The 9,519-nt window shown below is 41.8% G+C and overlaps 1 long non-coding RNA gene across 3 annotated transcripts; it reads left to right on the top strand.

Annotated features, from left to right (window-relative positions):
• Positions 1–259: 259 nt before the first annotated feature.
• LOC135527026 (uncharacterized) lies at positions 260–8,966 on the top strand. Of its 3 annotated transcripts, XR_010453390.1 has the most exons (6): positions 260–364; positions 3,120–3,178; positions 7,464–7,575; positions 7,742–7,819; positions 7,936–7,986; positions 8,144–8,966. It is a non-coding gene; the product is annotated as an uncharacterized LOC135527026 (long non-coding RNA). The 3 variants fall into 3 exon arrangements; XR_010453389.1 differs by lacking the exon at positions 3,120–3,178; XR_010453391.1 differs by lacking the exons at positions 260–364; positions 3,120–3,178 and adding an exon at positions 581–645.
• Positions 8,967–9,519: the final 553 nt, after the last annotated feature.

The following is a 9,519-nucleotide window of genomic DNA, read 5'->3' as shown; positions in this document are numbered from 1 at the left end:
AGTGTGTGTAGTATAAATAAAGGAACGGTAAACGATAAACTCTGTGACATTCCTAGTACTAAAGGACTGTCATGCTTCGACTGCACACAGAATGTAGTCCTTTGTTATCAATCATGTATGTTTGCAAAAATGCTTGAAAAACAATTTCAGTAATAAAGTGTTATTTATGGTGTGGTGTGGTGTGGTCTGTGTGTGTGTGTGCATCCTTGCATGCCTGGCACGTCAGTGGAACAATGAATGGGCTGAGAGGGGTGTGCACTGTCAGAGGCAGCAGTACACCAGTGAAATGAGGAGCACTATCTCCCTACCAGCACATTTCCACTGAGTGAGAGAGAGAATAAGGGAAGGAGAAATAAGGAGAAAGGTGTGTATCCTTTTGTCCCTCGGTTTTGCAATAATCTGTAATTTTCTTCTGATTTCTGCATGTGTTCTGAGGTCTACATGTACCCTCCTCTCTCTTTCTCCCTCTCATTTTCATTCTCACTCTGTCTGTTTCTCTCTACCTCTCACTCTTTGGGATGAAACGCTTAGCTATATTTAATGCTGTGAGCTATTGAGGTTCTAGACCAAATTGCCTTATCTCCTCATACAGACCCACATATATGTAATATCCAGGTAGCGCCATAGAACGAGGCAGGTGGAAAGGTAAGCTTACTGTGTGTGCGTGTGAGAGGTTCAGTCATTTGAAAAAAAATACCAACGGTGGTTAAAATGTGATCCAAATTCAAGCTCTTATGGTACATTATCCCTGCCTATATGTATGGGGGTAGAATATCACTAAGTTTGCATTGTGTGGCACAATTGTTCTTTTTCTTCCGAACTCAATCCTTTGTTATTGGGTGCTGAGATACTCATTGTGCCAGCAGTCATTAGGCTATGCATTTGAATGCATGGGTTGTGTAAAACTAGACCCATTCATTAGATAACAAGTGCTTGTAAAATGCTTGGTCAGTGAATCACTATGGGGTCAACACAGCAGCAGGGAGTGTGCTCAGCCAGTGAAGGGCAAAGAGGATATGTTCTGTATGGTAAACCTGAAATGAGCAAGATGGTGGGGAAGCATGATGTAAGGAACTGATTCAGGCTCAGATGAGATGAGATGTGCTTGGCTGAGCTGTGACAATGCCAGGGAGAGTGAGGCAGCACTGGCCACTGTTTCGGGATGAGTAGAGGGTAGAGACAGTGGATATGGCTGAGTGTGGTAAAGCTGATGACCAGTGATTGTGTACTGTATAGGACACGTCTTTGGGATCGGTGTGTTATTCAGTGTGACGTTGTGTGACTGTTCCATTCTCATCGTCTTATGTTCACCTGTATCTTGCTTGGTTTTGTCTATTTTGTGTGTGCGTATGACATTGGCGTCCAGATCACCAAATAATTGATTAAAACACATTGTTTTGCAATGAAGGTCTACAGTAGCCTCAACAGCACTCTGTGTGGTAGCACCATGGTGTAGGCGGAGGACAGATAGTTTCCGTCCTCCTCTGGGTACATAGGTCGTTTCTGTCCTCTGGAAACATTGACCTCAATACAAAACCTAGGAGGCTCATGTTTCTCCCCCGCTTTCCGGAGGACGTCCTCCAACCTATCAGAGCACTTGCAGCATGAACTGACATGTTGTCCACCCAAACAAAGGATCAGAGAATGAATATAGTACTGAAAGCATACGCTACAGCTATCTACCACTGCAGTGCATTAAATGTGGTGAGTAGTTCACTGAAAGAGAAAGACAATAGTTGAAAAGTTTAGGAAAAAAATATGTATTAAAAAATGAAATAGAAGACAGAGATTGTGTTGTATTTTTAAATATTTTAGCTAGGGAATGCAGCTAGCTAGCTAGCCTACTCAAACACCCAGCTCAAACAGAGAGGGATGCTATGTCAGTGTAGTATCTTTGGATGCTTCTTAGATTGATGACACCGGACATGTCAGTACGTTTTACTATTTAATTGTAACTTAGAATAACATTACCGGAATGTACCAGGCGTAAGATAAGATTTTTTGAGTCAATACTGCCATCTTGGTAAACATAATACTTAACATAAATATACCAGGTTACTACTGTAGATTCCCCCTTTAAGGCTAATACTGTACATCGCTGCTACTCGCTGTTTATCATATATGCATAGTCACTTTAACTATACATTCATGTACATAATAACTCAATTGGGCCGACCAAGCAGTGCTCCCGGACATTGGCTAACCGGGCTATCTGCATTGTGTCCCGCCACCCACCACCCCCTCTTTTACGCTACTGCTACTCTCTGTTCATCATATATGCATAGTCACTTTAACCATATCTACATGTACACACTACCTCAATCAGCATGACTAACCAGTGTCTGTATGTATCCTCGCTACTTTTCTAGCCTCGCTATTGTATATAGCCTGTCTTTTTACGGTTGTTTAATTTCTTTACTTACTTATTGTTCACCTAATACCTTTTTTGCACTATTTGTTAGAGCCTGTAAGTAAGCGTTTCACAGTAAGGTCTACACCTGTTGTATTCGGGGCACGTGACAAATAAACTTTGATTTGATTTGATTTAATAACCCAACTTAATTCCTTTCTGAGCTAGGCTGCCAACTAAACATTTAGGATTTTTTCATAATCACGTCATTTTTTCCCCCGTTTTTTTCGGGACATCTACGAAGATGATCTTATAGTCTGGCGGACATCTCTCTCTAATAGAGCGTCTCAGAGGTGGTGCAGCTGGTGCCACCAGTACTTCACCACCTGATGGTGAAACAAAGTCCTTTTGTGGAGACTTTACAGGTGGTCATCCCAGACTGGTGGTCTCAGGTTGTTTATCCAACTGCAACTCTGGGGAACATTCCAATGTCCTGTCCTGCTTGTTTAAGCATTGATCCAAGTCCACGGATCAAACTGGAATTCGAGCTCAGATCTGATCCACGTGTCTCCTTAGTCTGTGCAATTCCAATGATCACAGTATATGACACTGGTCCTGAGCAATCCTCAATTGTAGCTGGAATCCATTTGAGACTAAATCCATAGTTTAATGTGTAGACATCAACTCCAGGTGAGAAAGTTCTGCGTTTGGCTCTGTTGTCATGATTCTGTTTTGGATTCCATTGCTTTTGTTGTATTTTCACTTTCAGGTCTGTCTTGATGAGATCCAAGGTTGACCTTAACCTCCCTGACATCAGCATTTCTGCAGGTGACAACCCAGTTGTAGCTTGAGTAGTGATCCTGTAGCTAAACAAGAATATTGACACTTTTGTTTCAATGCCGTCCCCTTGAATCTTCCTCATTACAGTCAAACGCTGCGTGTTTGCCTTTGCAATCTCTATTGGCTGCTACCCCGAGGCACACACACCAGCCGATCGTGTAGCATTTGCGATAATGTATTCCCATAGTTACGGTCCAGTGTTAGTTTTCTCAACTCAGCCATATATTCCAGCATCGATTCGATAGGTTTTCTCATGCCTGAATCAAACTTGAATTGTTGCACTATTTCACTGGGTTTGGGGTTGAAGTGATCTTTTAATAGATCGACCATATCTATAAATTACTTGTCTCCTGTTGTATCTGGGCTCAGCAGGTTTCCCATCAAACTGTATGTCTATGCGCCGGAAACGTTTATGAGTATGGATTTGTGTATAGCGTCATCAGTTATTTTATTAGCGGCAAAGAACTGTTCCTGATTTTTAGGATCAAATGGTGGCAGTGAGCATATTGTTCTCTCCCCTCACAAAGTCATTCATTTGTCCTATCCGTATCCAGGGAATCAATCTTTCAGTCTCTTCCACCGCTCACTCGAGTCTCACATCCAGCGTTGCACGCCAGACACTCCGTTGAATTCGTGGCAAACAAATCCAACGCGGTCATCCATAGTCATCCTTGTCACCAAATATGCAGCAGTGGAAAAAAGTACCCAATTGTCATACTTAAGTAAAAGTAAAGATACCTTAATTAACAGAAAATGACTCAAGAAAAAGTCACCCAGTAAAATCCTACTTGAGTAAAAGTCTAAAAATATTTGGTATTTGATATACTTAAGTATCAAAAGTACATGTCATTGCTGAAATATACTTAAGTATCAAATGTAAAAGTATAAATCATTTCACCATATTCTTGTTTTTTAAATTTACGGATAGCCAGGGGCACGCTCCAACGTTCAGACATAAGTTATAAATAAAGAGTGTTTAGTAAGTCCGCCAGATCAGATGCAGTAGGGATGACCAGGGATGTTCTCTTGATAATTGTGTGAATTAGACACTTTTCCTGTCCTGGTAACCATTCAAAATTTAACGAGTACTTTTGGGTGTTAAGGAAAATGCATGGAGTAAAAAGTACATCATTTTCTTTAGCAATGTAAAAAAATATAAGTAAAGTACAAATACCCCCAAAAAACTAGTATTTTTACTTTACACCACTGCAAATATATATTAACCTGGGATGCTTCTTAGATTGATGACACCGGACACGTAAGTACCTTTTAATATTTAATTGTAATTTAGAATAACATTACTGGAATGCACCTGGCGTAAGCTACCTGAGGCATTTCCGAGCACGGTTATATGGCAGACATTTTAACGGCTACGGATAGTGGAAAGCAAACCCTGTATTGAGTCAATACTGCTATCTATTGGTAAACATAATACTTAACATACATTTACCAGGTTACTACAGTTAGCTAGCTGGCTATGGCCATCTAACATTGTAACTCTTCCAAGTCAAGGTAAGCTTTTGGTTTAATTTATTTATTGCCATCGGGGTCCGCCAGTGTAACTGCTAAACTACTTGCTTACTGCATGATTGATGCAGGTTTACTAACGCTTTAGTTCTAGTAGTTATGTGACTTTGACATCAGCTAATATGTTGACAACGATGTCGGCTGTGTGTAGTGGTTATGATGTGAAGGTTTGGCTTGGAAAGTCTTTTTTGCCTGGTCACATACAGCTGACGTGTTGTGCACTTAAGACCACAAGCGAAGGGAAAAGGTGAGAGGAAAAGAGCTCGTAGATGAGAGAAGGAATTCTACAACGAGCAAAGTGATCATGCTGTTTGTATGTGGCTGCTATTAAAGTGAACTGTGTTTGCGTGTGATATTCATTCCGCCAATTCTGTTGAAAAATGTATTTTAAATGGAAGCAAAAGGAACGAAACGGGGTTAAACATATCTGAATGTGTCCAATATAAACTCTCGTTTGCAACTGTTGGACTAATGATTACAACCTAGATCAGCTTGATGCAGTCAAGAGTGTATTGAAGAGTGTAAAAAAATGTCTTAGACCTGTGCACCTACATTGTAAAGCTTCATTCATAGGCTAGGTTGTAGTAACCTCATGATGGGTATTGGGGAAATTGTAGTATCATGTAGAAGCCTAAACCTATCGATGTTACATTAAGCTGAGTGAATGGACTATAAATGACAGTCATCCAATATGCTGTAATAGAAATAAGGCCATGCTCATAAAAAAATATATATACTAAACGGCATTGACCGCCACTGGTGTATGTGTTTCCTACCTCTTCTCTCTGATATAATTGTCACTAGCACATATGCTAGTTAGGTGGCTAGGCTTTACTTCACCTTCCAAGTTTCTGCCTGTTTATAGGGTATGAGTTGTCCATTTAATGGGAGAAAAACTTAATAGGGGATTGGAACCACATCAGTGACAGTTGGAGACAGAACTGTGGGGCTTTCTGTCTACTCTAACACTGTAAGCAAATGGCACCCCATAGGAGGTTGGCTGGGGAAAAAATTATCTCAAGTGATTATGTGCCTCTGACAGGTGCTTATTTATGGAGGATGAGTGCCCAGTGTTGCTATTGGAAGGATGTGTGGTCGACTATTGAGTTTGAAAAGGCCATATGATTATTTCAATCATTCTGGGATTAGGTCAGCTCACTGCACTAAAAGGTATCTGCCCAGTGTCTGTGACATCATCTCAGTGTTAAATAGTTTGCAGCATGTTAATGAATGTAGTCTCTCTCTCTCTCAAGGATAGTGAAAGGAGAGAAATAGAGAGAGTTGCAGCCAGCGTGATTTTTCCTACCATTGCAGAAATCTGTGTAAGGGGACATACCTCTTGCTGTGTGTGTGTGTGTGTTTGTGCTTATGTGAGTTATGATATGTGTGTATGTGGCCTGCCATAAATGTGTGTGTGTGTGTGTGTGTGTGTGTGTGTGTGTATGTGTGTCCATGATTTTGTGTGAGGGTAATAAACACATCTAAGTGTCCTATTCGGATGTGTCACCTTGGCTGTCGTTGAGTCAGTCATGTGGACTAATCAATGGGAAGTGTTTTCTCTGAGCCACAGGGTGTTCCACTGGGGCAACACACACATGAGACACTCTAGTCTACAGACCCTTATTCTACAGGCCCTCGTTTATAATAGCACTTCTATAACACAGGGAACAAATTATTCCCAAAAAGAGAGATAGGCCCTGGAATGGAGGGATAAGGAGGAGAGGAGAGGAAAAGTCCAGTCAGCTAGGCCTCAAATCAACCACATCTAGGTCATTTCCCTCAGAAGGACTGACAGACTACCACAGAACACTCAGTCCTGGTGAGGGAGAGATTGCATGTACTGTACATACAATATGATATATGCTGTTAATATACATTGTTCCTCTTTTGGAGGACATTTATATTCAGTGTTTTGGATTACTTTTAAACATCAGGGTCTATTAAACAACCTAGAGTCGATGTCTAATTAGCATAATACAAGCATTTCCATAAAGTTGAAGCTAGACGCATTGGATGTGTCTCAATCCACCACATCCGCCGATGTCGCACTTCTGCATCTGAGGTGAAAGGTGACAGAGCTCGAGCAGTGTTTGTCAGACCATGGCACATCCCGAAAATCGATTATCTCATAAAATCGTCCGTAGGGTCCGAATGTTTGGGCTTTTATGACCCCTCTAAGGTGAGTTGAGACTCTCACGAACACGATGGTGTTCTCCGTTTTGCTCTACGACTCTTGGGGCTCGACTGAAGTAGGTACAGCCGATTTGCCATTTTATGTCTGTAGCGTCCGAACAGTTTGGGCTACACACTAATATGACCCCTATGTGGAACGGTGTGACTCTCTCGAACATGTACATGTGGGTTTCTCTTGGACGCCCACAGGCCTCAAAAGACTCGTCAAACATTTCCTGATATTTCTTATCTCTCAGATATAGGACAGACATTTAAGAACAAGCTTCCTTTAGAGTTTTTAGGGGGGATTATCTGTTGTTCCATGTAGTGAATATTTTATTCAATGCATTTGTATTGGCTCATAGCAGTAGGGACAAATCTAAGTTTTCATAAAATCATTTTGGTATATAGTTTTTTATACTTCAATGGGGCCAAGCACTTGTCACCCTCACAAGCAATCAGATCCAAATAAGGTGCAAAGGAGTAATGCTCTCCCTTGGTCAGTGTCGCCACCAGCTGGACTTTGACGATCACTGCATGAACTAATGAGCTACTCTTCTCTTATCCTCCTCAGATTGACAAAAAGAGCGTGATCATTTGTGTACAGCTGCAACCTCAACACCAGCTTTGTCATCACTGTGAACCTCAGTAAAGACAGCCCAACCATGGATCAGAAAATCAATGAAGTGAGTCCCACCTCTTAGCTAGTGGTGACAAAACAGCAGTACAAGCACAAACCATCCAGGATTTGAACATACCATCCAAATCCCCATTCCCGAAGAACCACTGCCCCTCGGGTATGCTGTCTGGTGTAGCTGTGATTGACACCATCTCTCTGTGTTTTGTGTCTAGTGCCCCACCATCACCTCCCCCCAGAAACAGATGAAGAGCAGGTCCAAATCCACCGATGAGATCCAGCACACCAAGAGGGTGAGCAGCCACCTCGCTGTGGCTTACATGACCTCTATTCACCTTTTCATCATTCTGTACTTCTTCCTGTGACTCATCTCTAGCCTAATCTCTCCATTCCAAATTTCTCCTCACAGCTTTCATCACAGAAATCCCTTCCCGGTGGGCCTGACCTGGACAAAGTCAAGGTGTGTGTGTTTGTGTGTGTGTGCATGTGTGCGTGCTTTGGACTCCTTTTTTCCACTAACGGGATTATCAGAATTAATTGCAACTAATACACAGTTCATTTTGTGTGTGTAAATTGCTTTTCACTGCGATGTCACAAACTGTGTTTGCACCTTTCAGGAAGGCCCAGAATGTTCTGAGACTCCCTCGTCCTCCACAGAGGAGCTGAAGTGATGACGGCTGGGGTCCCTAAGGGAAATAATGAACCTTCCATCTGCTCATTAAACATGAACAAAAACTGTACACACACATAGACTCACATACACACACACACACAGTCACATACCTACACACACTGAAAAATGCAAACACTGAATTGATAAACTGAGTTGGTGGAAAGTCATTTGATCAGTCAGAGAGAAACACACACCAACAAGATCTCACGATTTAACCAATTTGACTTCAGATTCTGACGTTTATCCACGTTTCTCCAAGCATAACATTTAGACTCTGCGCCAAACGTCAAATTTCTAAGTGTTTTTGACACCATGTGTTGACTCCTGTTCAGCATCAAATTTAAGGTAAGGGTTAACATTTTGGATAGGGTGAAGATATTAAGGTAAGACATTAATTCTGAATGGTTAAGTTAAGGGTTAGGGTTTGGGATAGGTTTAAAACAAAACATTTAAAATGTGTTTCTACCACTGGGAGATAACATGTAGCATTCGGATTCAGGGTCATGGGATTATGTCCATTATGTCTCATGGGATTATGTCCGCACCGCTGTAGCAAAACCCAAGCCTACTTGTTAGTAATAGTGCTAATTTTGAAGTCAATCTGCATCGATCTGCCTACACACACACACACACACACACACAATGACAACAAGAACACAAGAAATGGGCACATGTGGTGATGCTGTATCATTGTACTGTGAGTTATCTGTACATACCAAACTGAATGTGCATTCTTCACAATAAAGCAGTGCTGTTGAGTGGACCCATCTCTACATTTTCCCTTAGAATTTGTCAAAATGCTGAAAATATATAGGAACTGGGACATAGACATTTCTGAGGGAAAATTTGTGGTAATCAACATCATGGTTTATGAGGAGGGAGGGAAAGTTCAAATATAATTGAACAGCTGCACCAATGTGTCGGAGGAAACACCATTCAACTGACAACCAAAGTCAGCCTTCAGGCACTCGGCCTGCCACAAGGAGTTGCTACAGCACAATGAGCCAGGTAAAGTACCCCGGCCAAACCCTCCCCTAACCGGATGACGTAGGACCTATTGTACGTGGCCGGTTGTAACAGCCAGTCGTGACACCACCTGGGATCAAACCCAGGTCTGTAGTGACGCCTCAGCACTGTGATCCAGTGCCTTAGTCTGCTGCGCCATTCGGAAGGCCTGGTACTGCATATTTCAGTTTTAGCTTGATTTTGTTTTTAGTGTAACACTGTCATGTTTCAAGGCAACAGTATTTTTGCTGGCATGCATTAAGGCATCATTACAATGGCAGCAGTAGTGGCAGAGGTTTACCAGGGGATCCTGGA

Source organism: Oncorhynchus masou, chromosome 32 (assembly GCF_036934945.1).
Source record: "Oncorhynchus masou masou isolate Uvic2021 chromosome 32, UVic_Omas_1.1, whole genome shotgun sequence".
In the NCBI taxonomy this organism is placed as follows: domain Eukaryota; kingdom Metazoa; phylum Chordata; class Actinopteri; order Salmoniformes; family Salmonidae; genus Oncorhynchus; species Oncorhynchus masou.
This window is presented reverse-complemented; position numbering and strand designations above follow the sequence as displayed.